This window comes from Mixophyes fleayi, chromosome 11 (assembly GCF_038048845.1).
Source record: "Mixophyes fleayi isolate aMixFle1 chromosome 11, aMixFle1.hap1, whole genome shotgun sequence".
NCBI classification, from domain to species: Eukaryota; Metazoa; Chordata; class Amphibia; order Anura; family Limnodynastidae; genus Mixophyes; species Mixophyes fleayi.
The window spans coordinates 99,581,172-99,594,793 of record NC_134412.1 but is presented as its reverse complement, the minus strand read 5'-3'; the positions used below and the strand labels follow the sequence as shown (position 1 = coordinate 99,594,793).

Genomic DNA, 13,622 nt, shown 5'->3' with positions numbered 1-13,622 from the left:
ATCTGTCACTCTCTTATTTAAGAGGTTAATGTCCGTCTTATTAAAGGAGACATCACTTTGGACCATTAGATTAGAGATAAGACATTATGGACCTGATTGCAGTGAGGTAACTTTCAGTGACTACCAGCAAAGTGTGGGTGAGGGAACTGATGATCAAGATGAAGAAGGATTAACCATCTATGAGTTCAGGGGTAAGATCAGAAGAGAAAAGGTCATTATCAGCGACTGCTGCAAAGTGACAATAAGGTCATTGTCCGGGCAACTAAGGCAGCTAAGACTTTCCCTCCCAATGAGAGAAGGTCATTGACCAGACGAGGTCAGGGAAGGTCCGGGGATGCTGTGTATAGTCACTGTTCACAATCAAACAGAAACGTTATTCATTGTATCCTGTTCTGATGAATAATAAGCAAATGTCAGAAGTCATTTTAAAGTGAAATATAGAAGCACCAGAAGGATGAAAGAGGTGTCATTCAAGCTGGTCTCAGAGTCTAGGAGAGCACCGTGAGGAAGAGCTGCTAGGAATGATGTAATGTGTACTTTGCAGCGCATTCATTTTCATTCGCATAAGTATGAATTCAATGCTGTATGTGTTGATTTAGGAGAGGCTGTGGGAGATAGTTTAAAGTCTATTTTAACCCTTGATGAAGCTTCTTCTGGTTTGAGGTCAATCTTGGAGGTCCTGTTTTAGTAGGAGAGATTTTTCTTGTCCTTTTTGAACTGTAAATCAGATCAGTAGTGTAAGTGTGAGGCACAGTAATGTGTCATTGCCCTCTCCATCAACCCACCAACCTAACCATTAATTGGAGAGGCTTCAGAAACCTGCAAGATGTCCATAGCAGGAGACAAATGTCACTTAGCCAGAGAAAGTTGTCACTGACTGGCCTTTAGTGATGGAGAAAGCGCCACCTTCCTTGTGACTAGGCTTATTGGATGTCCTTGAGCACAGCTTTAACCCTACCTTTACCAGGGATTCCCAACATGCAGTAGCGTTATGATGGCTCCTTGTAGATTGGTTGCTGTGCTGCAGAAAGGGGTTAATTAGAAGCAGGACGAGACTTGCACGCTGATTTACAGGCTGCAGTCCTCTGGCTGTTGATCGATGACAGCTTGAAGTTTTCATCAGTAATTGCAGAAATGAGTCCTGATCTGTGGGATTCCTATGCATTATCCTGCTAGTAAAATATAACTACCGAGATGCAGGCCCTGTAGGATGCACATAATCTTCAGGGGTAAGACAACTATTTTTAGACAAGAATCATTACTGTGAACCTTAGGGAAATATAAATGGCTGCATCTTGTTTAACGGTGGGAACTGTGGAATCAGTGTTGAATCTGTTATAAAATGTACCTATAAAACTAGAATTTTGATTAGTCTTTTGACTGTTGTTGCTCCTTGTAACCCCTCTTATGATGGATAATGCAGTGACTTTTTACACCCCAGAGGGTTCCATGTTCAGCTGACAACCCTGATGTGTGAAGACGTGGGTGAGGAAGGGAGGGGTAGTAAGCAGTATGGAGGGATATAATGTTATTTTATTCTTCTGTTATACCACCAAGTATCAAGTATATCCCAGATTTTCTGTGAATGACTGAAACTTACTATTTCTAAAATTTGACAGGGTGATGACAAGTGAGTGAAAATCAGTCTTCCAGAGCACAATGTCTGAACCTTCTGTGCTTGTACACCAGAGAGATGTTACCTGAGCAATTAACCTAATTTCAATATGACATTCAGCCTTAAGCCGTTTATATGAGAACTTTCAATAGTCCATCTGTTGAACTACAACTCCCAGAGGTCTGATCCATACATGGTGTATGATGAGTTCATATGTGACACACATCTTATATGGTCTCACACACATAGGGACAGTATAACACATGCTTATGGGAACTAGTGTTACTTTTCATGTCAACCTTGTCTCAGCTACACTGAACATTCGCTAGTAATCTCATCAGCCAGTCGTACCGCTAAATAGTCTAGTTCTGAATTACTTGGGGGTTTAATTGCTTCTGCTGGTGTCTCTCTAAGTCTCCTGTCACATGACCATCCTGGAAGCCACAGGTCACTTATTTTTCACTATACTCTGTTTGACTAGATATTCCTTCTTTCACCAATATGTCAGGTGTATTAATCATATGGGGTCTGACAGGGACTCTGTGAGTCCATTCTGCAAATGTAGATTGGATGACCATTGTTCTAATCTTAGATGTGGCTACTTATCACAGCATGACATCCACACATGTTTCTGGTGAAAGTCTATAGTGCAGGATTCCATTATAATGTTCCTGGATCAATGTGTCTGAGCTTACCAGATGTGCTCAGGTGTTGCTTAAGAGGGGTGGTGGGGTTGTGGCAAAAAATTTCCATTGGGTAAATGTTCATAGACAAAGCCCAGCTGGGGTCAAAACCAGTTTTCATTCCTCATATTAGGTTCTTTAATGATCAGTCAGTGAATTAATTATAGTCACTGGATTCACTGATTGGTTTATTAGTGCAAGAAAATCTTTTACCCTCTTCATCAGCCTTGATCAAACTACAGATGCAGTCAGTAGATATTTGTGGGATAACTAAGCAGTATGAATTTGTTCTTGCAGATCATATATAAAATGTTAATTCATATGCTTATGGCTATAGCTACTTTATTGTATTTATTTGTAGTTTAATATAATGCCTTTTTTCTAGATGGTATTGTTACATGTTCAAAAAAGGTTTTTTGTTTTTTTAAAGTATAGAAGTCAGGATGCTGGAAACTGACAATTGATTGTGATGGATGTTGCGTTAGTGTAAGAAGCAGCTTAAGTATCTTCTTCAACTTCCATATCGCCTGGGCAATATCCTGATTTATGGGCTGCTGCAAGAACTAAATCCATTCTCCTATATCAACCATTCACTAAAAAATAGAATGTTTTATATCTTTGTTACTCTGCAATCATCACAAGATGTGTGAGGAGAGGACAGTGTTCAGCATTGTTTTCCACACCAACTCAAATGATCCCGGCATTTACTAGACTCACAATTACTTTATACTTAAAAATAAATTCATTTTAATCTAGTTATTTATAGTTTGTGAGGGTGTTTTCACTGGCGTTTGTAATTATCCTGTTATGAATAGTATGCGAAAATGACACCCCTAGTGTAATGATTGTGTGTTTATTTATTTCATGGCATAAAAGTTAGATTTTGTCTGATTCTTTTTTCAGTTTTGTGTGGTTTTTTTTTGGTTGGAAGAAGCTTCGGATTTTCAATAGTTTGGGATTAATTCCCACAGATGGATTCCCTGAGGGTTCTCCGATGTTAACTCTTGAATATCTGTGTAAAGTTTGCTATTAGTTGAGGTTATTTCCTGTCGCATAGTGTACAGGCATTGTCACATTGAGCACCACAATACATTGTATGTAGCACGGTGGCTCGGTGGTTAGCACTTCTGCCTCACAGCACTGGGGTCATGAGTTTAATTCCTGTTCATGGCCTTATCTGTGAGGAGTTTGTATTTCCCCCCCTGTGTTTGCGTGGGTTTCCTCCCACACTCCAAAAACATACTGGTAGGTTCATTGATGGCTAACAAATTTACCCTAGTCCAGTGGTTCCCAAACTTTTTCAGTTCGCGGCACCCTTAGAGTCTCCAAATTTTTTCAAGGCACCCCTCCAAAATAATTACTGAGCAGTCCTGTTTTAGAAGTAGTTGGGTCAAAAAATTGTAATAAGTATTTAGGTCACGACAGAAATACTTATTTAGTTGTATGCAAAAATGCCCCTCTGCATCCAGGCACACTGCCCCCTCTGCATCCAGACACACTGCCCCCTCTGCATCCAGGCACACTGCCCCCTCTGCATCCAGACACACTGCCCCCTCTGCATCCAGGCACACTGCCCCCTCTGCATCCAGGCACACTGCCCCCTCTGCATCCAGACACACTGCCCTCTCTCACGTTGCTCCCTCTGCCCTCTGTCACGCTGTCCCCTCCTCTGCCCTCTGTCACGCTGTCCCCTCCTCTGCCCTCTGTCACGCTGTCCCCTCCTCTGCCCTCTCTCATGCTGTCCCCTCCTCTGCCCTCTCTCATGCTGTCCCCTCCTCTGCCCTCTGTCACGCTGTCCCCCTCCTCTGCCCTCTGTCACGCTATCCCCCTCCTCTGCCCTCTGTCACGCTGTCCCCTCCTCAGCCCTCTGTCACGCTGTCCCCTCCTCTGCCCTCTGTCACGCTGTCCCCCTCCTCTGCCCTCTGTCACGCTGTCCCCCTCCTCTGCCCTCTCTCACGCTGTCCCCCTCCTCTGCCCTCTCTCACGCTGTCCCCCTCCTCTGCCCTCTCTCACGCTGTCCCCCTCCTCTGCCCTCTCTCACGCTGTCCCCCTCCTCTGCCCTCTCTCACGCTGTCCCCCTCCTCCGCCCTCTCTCACGCTGTCCCCCTCCTCCGCCCTCTGTCCCCCTCCTCCGCCCTCTGTCCCCCTCCTCCGCCCTCTGTCCCCCTCCTCCACCCTCTGTCCCCCTCCTCCGCCCCCCTCCTCCGCCCTCTGGCACCCCTGGGAGCCGCGGCGCACAGTTTAGGAACCGCCGCCCTAGTCTGTGTGTCCTTCTGTGTGTGTATATTAGGGAATTTAGACTGTAAGCCCCAATGGGGCAGGGACTGATGTGAGCGAGTTCTCTGTACAGCGCTGCGGACTTAGTGGCGCTATATAAATAAATGGTGATGATGATGTAGCCTGGTGGCTTCCATACTATTTGTTACACTTGTTGCCACCTCTGAATGGAGTCGTGTATTTTGAGAATGATCTTATCAGTTCATTAGAAATCAGTGACAGCACAAAGTGCCTCATGCATGTCACTGATCCATATCAGATTGATAGACACAGTTGCACTGTTACTGTTTCATTGAGTATTAGATATGGCTGCCTCAGTGTGTTGGTATTACATATGCTATAAGTGTATGGAGGACATCTCTGCATTTATGTGAGTCCCCTTTTCTCTGATAAATGGGACAACAAGCAGACAAATTCATGCACAATTTTCCTTACAAAAAAATGCAGCTTTTTACGTTGACAAATAATTTCAAGTTTGAATCTCTAGACCAGTGATGGGCAAACTACGGCCCGCGGGCCAGATCCGGCCCACTTAGAAGTTCTATCCAGCCCAAGAAACTGCTGCGAATAATTATATCGCAGCACTTCACTATGTAGTTTCCTCCTCTTTTTTTCACGAACACTGCGCACGCGCGGACCGTCTCTACCAGGCGCTTCAGCAAACCTACAAGGGCACCTAGCGAACAGCACCTTTCCCATACATCCGGATAAGCGGACGATTGCAGCCCCCTGCAACCCCACGGTCGCATCGGTATTCACTTCCGCCACGGGCCATCTCTCACACGCATACCACGTGTGCACATCCATCGGGCGCCAGACGCAGGACTGTCACCATCCATGGTAGTTACATGCGATTGTACTACCCTCCAAAGGTAATTGCATAATATCGCTATAACCTATTTCGATATTTGAGTTTGTTAATAAATTCTATTGGATAAATATGCAGAACAGGGGAAGCGCACTATGGATATGTATAGGTGAAAGCAGCGGAATATCAGGATAGTCCAACCTGAGATAGTACAATAATATATTAATATTCTGCGCTAAGACCTAAGTGTTGAATCAATAATGTAATGTCCTGCTATGGAGATAATGATCTTTATAAACTGATATTAGCCAATACAGTTAGTGAAATACAAAACATTTGAACATTAGGCAATATTGTAATTATACATCATGGATACATCATGTCATGGAGCTAAAGTACATTGTGGTTAACATGGTGCCATGCTTCACTGATGCTGGGGGATGATTTCAATCGATGAGGGATTGATCATTAGTGGAGCGGAGATAAAATGTCCAGAAATAAAATAGTGTCCAAAGATAAAATCAGATAGATTAAAATGAACTAAAGGGGAGGAGAGAAAAAAGTGATAATCGCACTTGTAACCAATCTCAATTAGTCCAGCATGAGAAAACAATGTCCAGAGAAGGGGGAAAAAAAGGAAAAGAAGGGGAGGTTGTGTTACTTGCGCTTGAAACAATCCAGGATATAACAATGGTCCTTAAGATGTCCAATACAGTACGTGTGAGGTCCAGATGGTAGATGGTTAATCCTCGCGATAGATGTGGAGTGCCGGATATACGGGTGAATGGCACCATGTTAACCACAATGTACTTTAGCTCCATGACATGATGTATCCATGATGTATAATTACAATATTGCCTAATGTTCAAATGTTTTGTATTTCACTAACTGTATTGGCTAATATCAGTTTATAAAGATCATTATCTCCATAGCAGGACATTACATTATTGATTCAATACTTAGGTCTTAGCGCAGAATATTAATATATTATAATAAATTCTATTGGCCCGCCATAAAGTTTTTCTTTTTTATTCGGCCCGCTCCTGAAAAAGTTTGCGCAACACTGCTCTAGACTATCACGTGTCATTCTTCATATTTTAGAGGCCATTAAGACATGTTGAGGAAGAGTGTAAAGCAACCAGCGTTTGCTCAGATAATTGATAGCTGGTAAACTTAATATTATCGACTGATGCCGTCTAGCACCATTCAGGGCGTTAAACTGCCCGTGCATGCTCACTTCAGGTTAGTCGTGTCGGTAATTGTTTAGTTGAAAATAGATAATTTGACTGACTGAAATCTGAACAAAATCAATTGGATTTTTGAGCAAGGTTGGAGGAGAATTGACATTATTTATGTGGATTATAGGCAGACTATCCTGCAGGAAACTTATGTATATCATTCCTTCTGCCAAGCATAAATTACTGGTTTTCCAAATACTGTAGGTATCTGATATGGGCACTAACAGGGGCAGACCTATAGCAGTTACTGTGTATGTGATGATTATGGGAACGAGAGGTCTAGGGGTCGAGCAATGCCCATTCTTGTCAGAAGAGCCGAGTGGAGACCTGCACAAAGGAATGGGAAAGCATCTGTGCCGCCTAACCCCCCCCCCAAAAAAAAATAATTTTCTGCTAGGGTTCGTATCGATCGCATCTTACACCTCTGGCCACAAAGCAAGGCACTCAGTAGTCAGGCTGAATGACCAGACCTGCCCTACGCTGTCTCCCCATGCGGACGCTGCCTCCCCATGCGGACGCTGCCTCCCCATGCGGACGCTGCCTCCCCATGCGGACGCTGTCTCCCGGCGCTGATTCTATTTCCCTAAACTGTTTTCCTACACTTTTTCCCTGCTTTAATGTTGTTTCCCTACACTGTTTTCTTACACTGACACAGTTTCCCTATGCTGATGCTGTTTCCTTACACTGTTTCCCTACACTAATGCTATTTTCCTCAGCTGACGCTTTTCCCCTACACTGTTTCCCTACTATGACGCTATTTCCCTCTGCTGACGCTGTTTCTCTACAATGTTTCCCTGCGCTGACGGTGTTTCCCTGCGCTGACGGTGTTTCCCTGCGCTGACGGTGTTTCCCTGCACTGACGGTGTTTCCCTACGCTGACGGTGTTTCTCTACAATGTTTCCCTACGCTGACGGTGTTTCCCTACGCTGACGGTGTTTCCCTACGCTGTTGCTGTTTCCCTACACTGACACCGACACTGTTTACCTACCCTGTTTTCCTACGCTGATTCAGTTTCCCTATGTTGCCGCTGTTTCCCTACACTGTTGCCCTATGATGTCGCTGTTTCCCTACATTGTTTCCCTAAGCAAACGCTAAAAGTTCTGGGTCACAGGCTAACAGGCAAAGTCCAGGGTTCAAGCAAAGGTCACAATGGAAGATCAGGCAGACAGGAATCCAATAGCAGGTCAGCAACAGCACAGGACTGGAAACGCTACAATCGGCAGGGAGGTCCAGTCCTCGCTGCCTTAAATACCTAGAGCAGCCAATGTGAACCAAGCAGCTCAGCCTAACTTAATCAGCCACAGGAGGCTGATAATAAATTATTTACTAACACGCACAAGCCCAGATAATTTCCCCACCGGGGTGCGGCGTTTAACAGCGCGGCGTATGGCCGTTGCTTTCTAAATGGTCGGACTGGAAACTGGAAGTGACCTTGATGTCCGGGACGCCGGGCCCAGAGGAGAGCGAGCCGCGGTGGCCATGGACACCGCCGTGGCTCGTAACACGCTGATACAGTTTCCCTATAATGTTTCTCTGAGTTGTTGCTGTTTCCCCTAACTGTTTCCTCACTCTGACGCGGTTTCCCTACACTGAGGCTGATTTCTTACAATGTTTCGTACGTGTCTGCATTGCAAATGTACATTAAGTGGATCATGTGATGTTGGCCGCAAATTGCGTTTTCGGCATATAATGAAATTCGGTTTTACTTCTCGGCATGCGCACAAAGCTCTTGTGTCGGGGCTAGAGCTGCCTGCGCGTTTTGCAGAAGTAAAAAAGTGTACTATGCTCTGGAAACGTAACTGGCACCCATGTCCGCATTACCCCTAAATGCCGAATGTCTTCATTGCTCTCATTCTTTTGGAATTCTTTTTAATGCTTAGGAGTTTTTTTTCCATTTGAATCAAGAAGCGTAATCTTCATACAGCAAGGACTGTGGAGTATTGTGATATTATACGGCTGAGAATATTGTATATTATGTGTCATGAATGGACCTTGCGCTTGTATTGTTAGGAAGAGATGTGGACTCTTATTACAAATACAGGATGTATCTCTAATTAAAATAAATATGTTCATTCTCTGTCCAGAACCCGCTGCATCGGCCCTCTCTCCACAGTGTTTATGGGCAGTTATTTTATATTTCAATTTCCCAGCCCCCTCTCTGCTTAGTCCTGAGTCCCTCTACCACATCTAAATTCCCTGATGGGGGTTTGGGGTTATTTTAGCAGCAGATTATGTCCTGTTACACTGTAACATTGATATCCACATGATCAATGGTGCGTTCTAGGTATTGGATGTCACAGATGTCACTGGTGCCTTTAGTGTAAACGTCTGGAGGTTCCACCCTCTGCCCGTCTGCTTGGGTCTTTTTCCTCTGATTCCAATCTACCAGCTTTCCCTAATTGTTTGATCGCAGTGTATCCGCTGCCTTTTAAACACTATTAAAATGTTCCCTGGCACAGAAGCTCCCAGCAGCCTTCACCTCATTTCACCTTCCATGCAAATGCTGATGCCTCAGAGGCAGAGGATTCCTCTTTATAGTTCCAGGATAAGAGTTGTAACAGTGACAAGTGAAACTGCGTTTTTGCAATGTTCAGAATGTTATACATTTCATAACGAGCAGAAAGTAAGCTCTTTGGAACAGTGAAACTCTGAGTCATTATCCATCTATCATTCTCATAGTAATGATGACAAATTATTTAACAATGATTGATGGACTCACTCTTGGGTTATCTTTGGCAATTGCCGACATTTGTTTAATGCATGAGACAAGAGGTCTCTGAGAAGCAGGATGATGTTCCTGATGCATGGAGAGTCAGAGTAGCCGGATTTGTTATGGTGAAATTATAAAAATCACTGGTGAAACATGCAAAATATCACGTCCAAATGTAGAATAAGAAGAATATTTTGCTCATGTCTGCCATTGGCATTATGTAGGCTGAGGTCATACAGGTCAAATAAATGTCATTGTAAATTAATTATCAAAGTTTTTTTTTTAAAAAAAGATTAAACTTTCTATATTTTTTTTTTTTTTATGCATAAACCAATTATTAAGTCTTATGCTCCCCTTTCACACTCCATCCAACTTACTAATGTTTATTGGCAAACTGCAAAATCTGCAGAACTGCAATACTACCTTTTGCGCAAATGCTTTAACTTATCCACCAAATGCATTTGAAGGTGAACACACTTTACTGTCTTTGAAAGCACCCCCGTACAAGCAATCTGTGTGCAGAGAAAGCGCCCCCGTACAAGCAGTCTGTGCGCAGAGAAAGCACCCCCGTACAAGCAGTCTGTGCATAGAGAAAGCGCCCCCATACAAGCAGTCTGTGCATAGAGAAAGCGCCCCCGTACAAGCAGTCTGTGCGCAGAGAAAGCACCCCCGTACAAGCAGTCTGTGCATAGAGAAAGCACCCCCGTACAAGCAATCTGTGTGCAGAGAAAGCGCCCCCGTACAAGCAGTCTGTGCATAGAGAAAGCACCCCCGTACAAGCAGTCTGTGCGCAGAGAAAGCGCCCCCGTACAAGCAGTCTGTGCATAGAGAAAGCACCCCCGTACAAGCAGTCTGTGCGCAGAGAAAGCACCCCCGTACAAGCAGTCTGTGCGCAGAGAAAGCACCCCCGTACAAGCAGTCTGTGCGCAGAGAAAGTGCCCCTGTACAAGCAGTCTGTGCATAGAGAAAGTGCCCCCGTACAAGCAGTCTGTGCATAGAGAAAGTGCCCCCGTACAAGCAGTCTGTGTGCAGAGAAAGTGCCCCCGTACAAGCAGTCTGTGCACAGAGAAAGCACCCCCATACAAGTAGTCAGTGCATAGAGAAAGCACCCCTGTACAAGCAGACTGTGCATAGAGAAAGCACCCCCTGTACAAGCAGTCTGTGTGCAGAGAAAGCACCCCCGTACAAGCAACCTGTGTGCAGAGAAAGCACCCCCGTACAAGCAACCTGTGCATAGAGAAAGCACCCCCGTACAAGCAGTCTGTGCGCAGAGAAAGCACCCCGTACAAGCAGACTGTGCATAGAGAAAGCACCCCCTGTACAAGCAGTCTGTGCGCAGAGAAAGCACCCCCGTACAAGCAGTCTGTGCATAGAGAAAGCGCCCCCATACAAGCAGTCTGTGCATAGAGAAAGCGCCCCCGTACAAGCAGTCTGTGCGCAGAGAAAGCACCCCCGTACAAGCAGTCTGTGCATAGAGAAAGCACCCCCGTACAAGCAATCTGTGTGCAGAGAAAGCGCCCCCGTACAAGCAGTCTGTGCATAGAGAAAGCACCCCCGTACAAGCAGTCTGTGCGCAGAGAAAGCGCCCCCGTACAAGCAGTCTGTGCATAGAGAAAGCACCCCCGTACAAGCAGTCTGTGCGCAGAGAAAGCACCCCCGTACAAGCAGTCTGTGCGCAGAGAAAGTGCCCCTGTACAAGCAGTCTGTGCATAGAGAAAGTGCCCCCGTACAAGCAGTCTGTGCATAGAGAAAGTGCCCCCGTACAAGCAGTCTGTGCGCAGAGAAAGTGCCCCCGTACAAGCAGTCTGTGCACAGAGAAAGCACCCCCATACAAGTAGTCAGTGCATAGAGAAAGCACCCCTGTACAAGCAGTCTGTGCAAAGAGAAAGCACCCCTGTACAAGCAGACTGTGCATAGAGAAAGCACCCCCTGTACAAGCAGTCTGTGTGCAGAGAAAGCACCCCCGTACAAGCAACCTGTGTGCAGAGAAAGCACCCCCGTACAAGCAACCTGTGCATAGAGAAAGCACCCCCGTACAAGCAGTCTGTGCGCAGAGAAAGCACTCCGTACAAGCAGACTGTGCATAGAGAAAGCACCCCCTGTACAAGCAGTCTGTGCGCAGAGAAAGCACCCCCGTACAAGCAGTCTGTGCGCAGAGAAAGCACCCCCGTACAAGCAGTCTGTGCGCAGAGAAAGTGCCCCTGTACAAGCAGTCTGTGCATAGAGAAAGTGCCCCCGTACAAGCAGTCTGTGCATAGAGAAAGTGCCCCCGTACAAGCAGTCTGTGCGCAGAGAAAGTGCCCCCGTACAAGCAGTCTGTGCACAGAGAAAGCACCCCCATACAAGTAGTCAGTGCATAGAGAAAGCACCCCTGTACAAGCAGTCTGTGCAAAGAGAAAGCACCCCTGTACAAGCAGTCTGTGCAAAGAGAAAGCACCCCTGTACAAGCAGACTGTGCATAGAGAAAGCACCCCCTGTACAAGCAGTCTGTGCATAGAGAAAGCACCCCGTACAAGCAGTCTGTGCATAGAGAAAGCACCCCGTACAAGCAGTCTGTGCATAGAGAAAGCACCCCCGTACAAGCAGTCTGTGCGCAGAGAAAGTGCCCCCGTACAAGCAACCTGTGTGCAGAGAAAGCACCCCCGTACAAGCAGACTGTGCATAGAGAAAGCACCCCCGTACAAGCAGTCTGTGCAAAGAGAAAGCACCCCGTACAAGCAGTCTGTGCGCAGAGAAAGCACCCCCGTACAAGCAACCTGTGCATAGAGAAAGCACCCCCGTACAAGCAGTCTGTGCGCAGAGAAAGCACCCCGTACAAGCAGACTGTGCATAGAGAAAGCACCCCCTGTACAAGCAGTCTGTGTGCAGAGAAAGCACCCCCGTACAAGCAGACTGTGCATAGAGAAAGCACCCCCCCGTACAAGCAGTCTGAGCGTAGAGAAACACCCCTGGAAAAAACAAGTGAAAGTGCATCCCATTTTATGTATTTAAAACCTGATCTTCAGGGCCACAAGGGCGGCGCAGGATTCCTTAAAATGAAATCTCATATTCAGTGCCAAATACGCAAGAAACACCCAACTCCCCCGCTAAAGTACAATCTCTTTCTTTGGTCAAAATATATCTCGGAATGCGCCTTCCCATTTACTAGAAACCGAAGTGTGCAAAAAGCTTATTTTGCAAAGTGTAGGCTAATGCCTGGTGTCCACTATCTCTAAGGGTGTCTGCAATTCAAGTCCTTTCTCTAGGAGAGAAATGTCCTGTGGCCCCTCGCTAAACAAGAAACGCCACCTTAATAATCAGAAAGTCTCAGACTGGAGATTAGGCCACACACACGGTAACTACCAACCAGGCTTAGCTAGTAGGTAATCATATCTCTGTAAGTTGTTAATGTTATTGTATTGCTATTATTTTTATGTTGTTCTGTGTATATCTCCGCAAATTAACTACACATTTACATTTGTACCTAATTCATTGCTTGAGTGATTTGTACCCATGTGGGGCACCCCAGACACGTGTCTCCGCAGAACGTATTTAATATTGTCCTGTATCACTCATCAAACAAGACTTAAATATAGTATTTGTCTGTTACTTGGAGCAGAGTCTTTACTGAGCAGAGTATATGTCTGTTACTAGGAGCAGAGTCTTTCCTGAGCTGAGTATATGTCTGTTACTAGGAGCAGAGTCTTTCCTGAGCTGAGTATATGTCTGTTACTAGGAGCAGAGTCTTTGCTGAGCTGAGTATATGTCTGTTACTAGGAGCAGAGTCTTTACTGAGCAGAGTATATGTCTGTTACTAGGAGCAGAGTCTTTCCTGAGCTGGGTATATGTCTGTTACTAGGAGCAGAGTCTTTCCTGAGCTGGGTATATGTCTGTTACTAGGAGCAGAGTCTTTCCTGAGCTGGGTATATGTCTGTTACTAGGAGCAGAGTCTTTCCTGAGCTGAGTATATGTCTGTTACTTGGAGCAGAGTCTTTACTGAGCAGAGTATATGTCTGTTACTAGGAGCAGAGTCTTTACTGAGCAGAGTATATGTCTGTTACTAGGAGCAGAGTCTTTACTGAGCAGAGTATATGTCTGTTACTAGGAGCAGAGTCTTTATTGAGCAGAGTATATGTCTGTTACTAGGAGCAGAGTCTTTACTGAGCAGAGTATATGTCTGTTACTAGGAGCAGAGTCTTTACTGAGCAGAGTATATGTCTGTTACTAGGAGCAGAGTCTTTACTGAGCAGAGTATATGTCTGTTACTTGGAGCAGAGTCTTTACTGAGCAGAGTATATGTCTGTTACTTGGA

The 13,622-nt window shown here is 45.4% G+C and overlaps 1 protein-coding gene across 6 annotated transcripts in view; it reads left to right on the top strand.

Moving 5' to 3' along the window:
• IGSF9B (immunoglobulin superfamily member 9B) overlaps positions 1 to 13,622 on the top strand; it is an 82,127-nt gene that overhangs the window by 742 nt on the left and 67,763 nt on the right. The window lies entirely within an intron of this gene.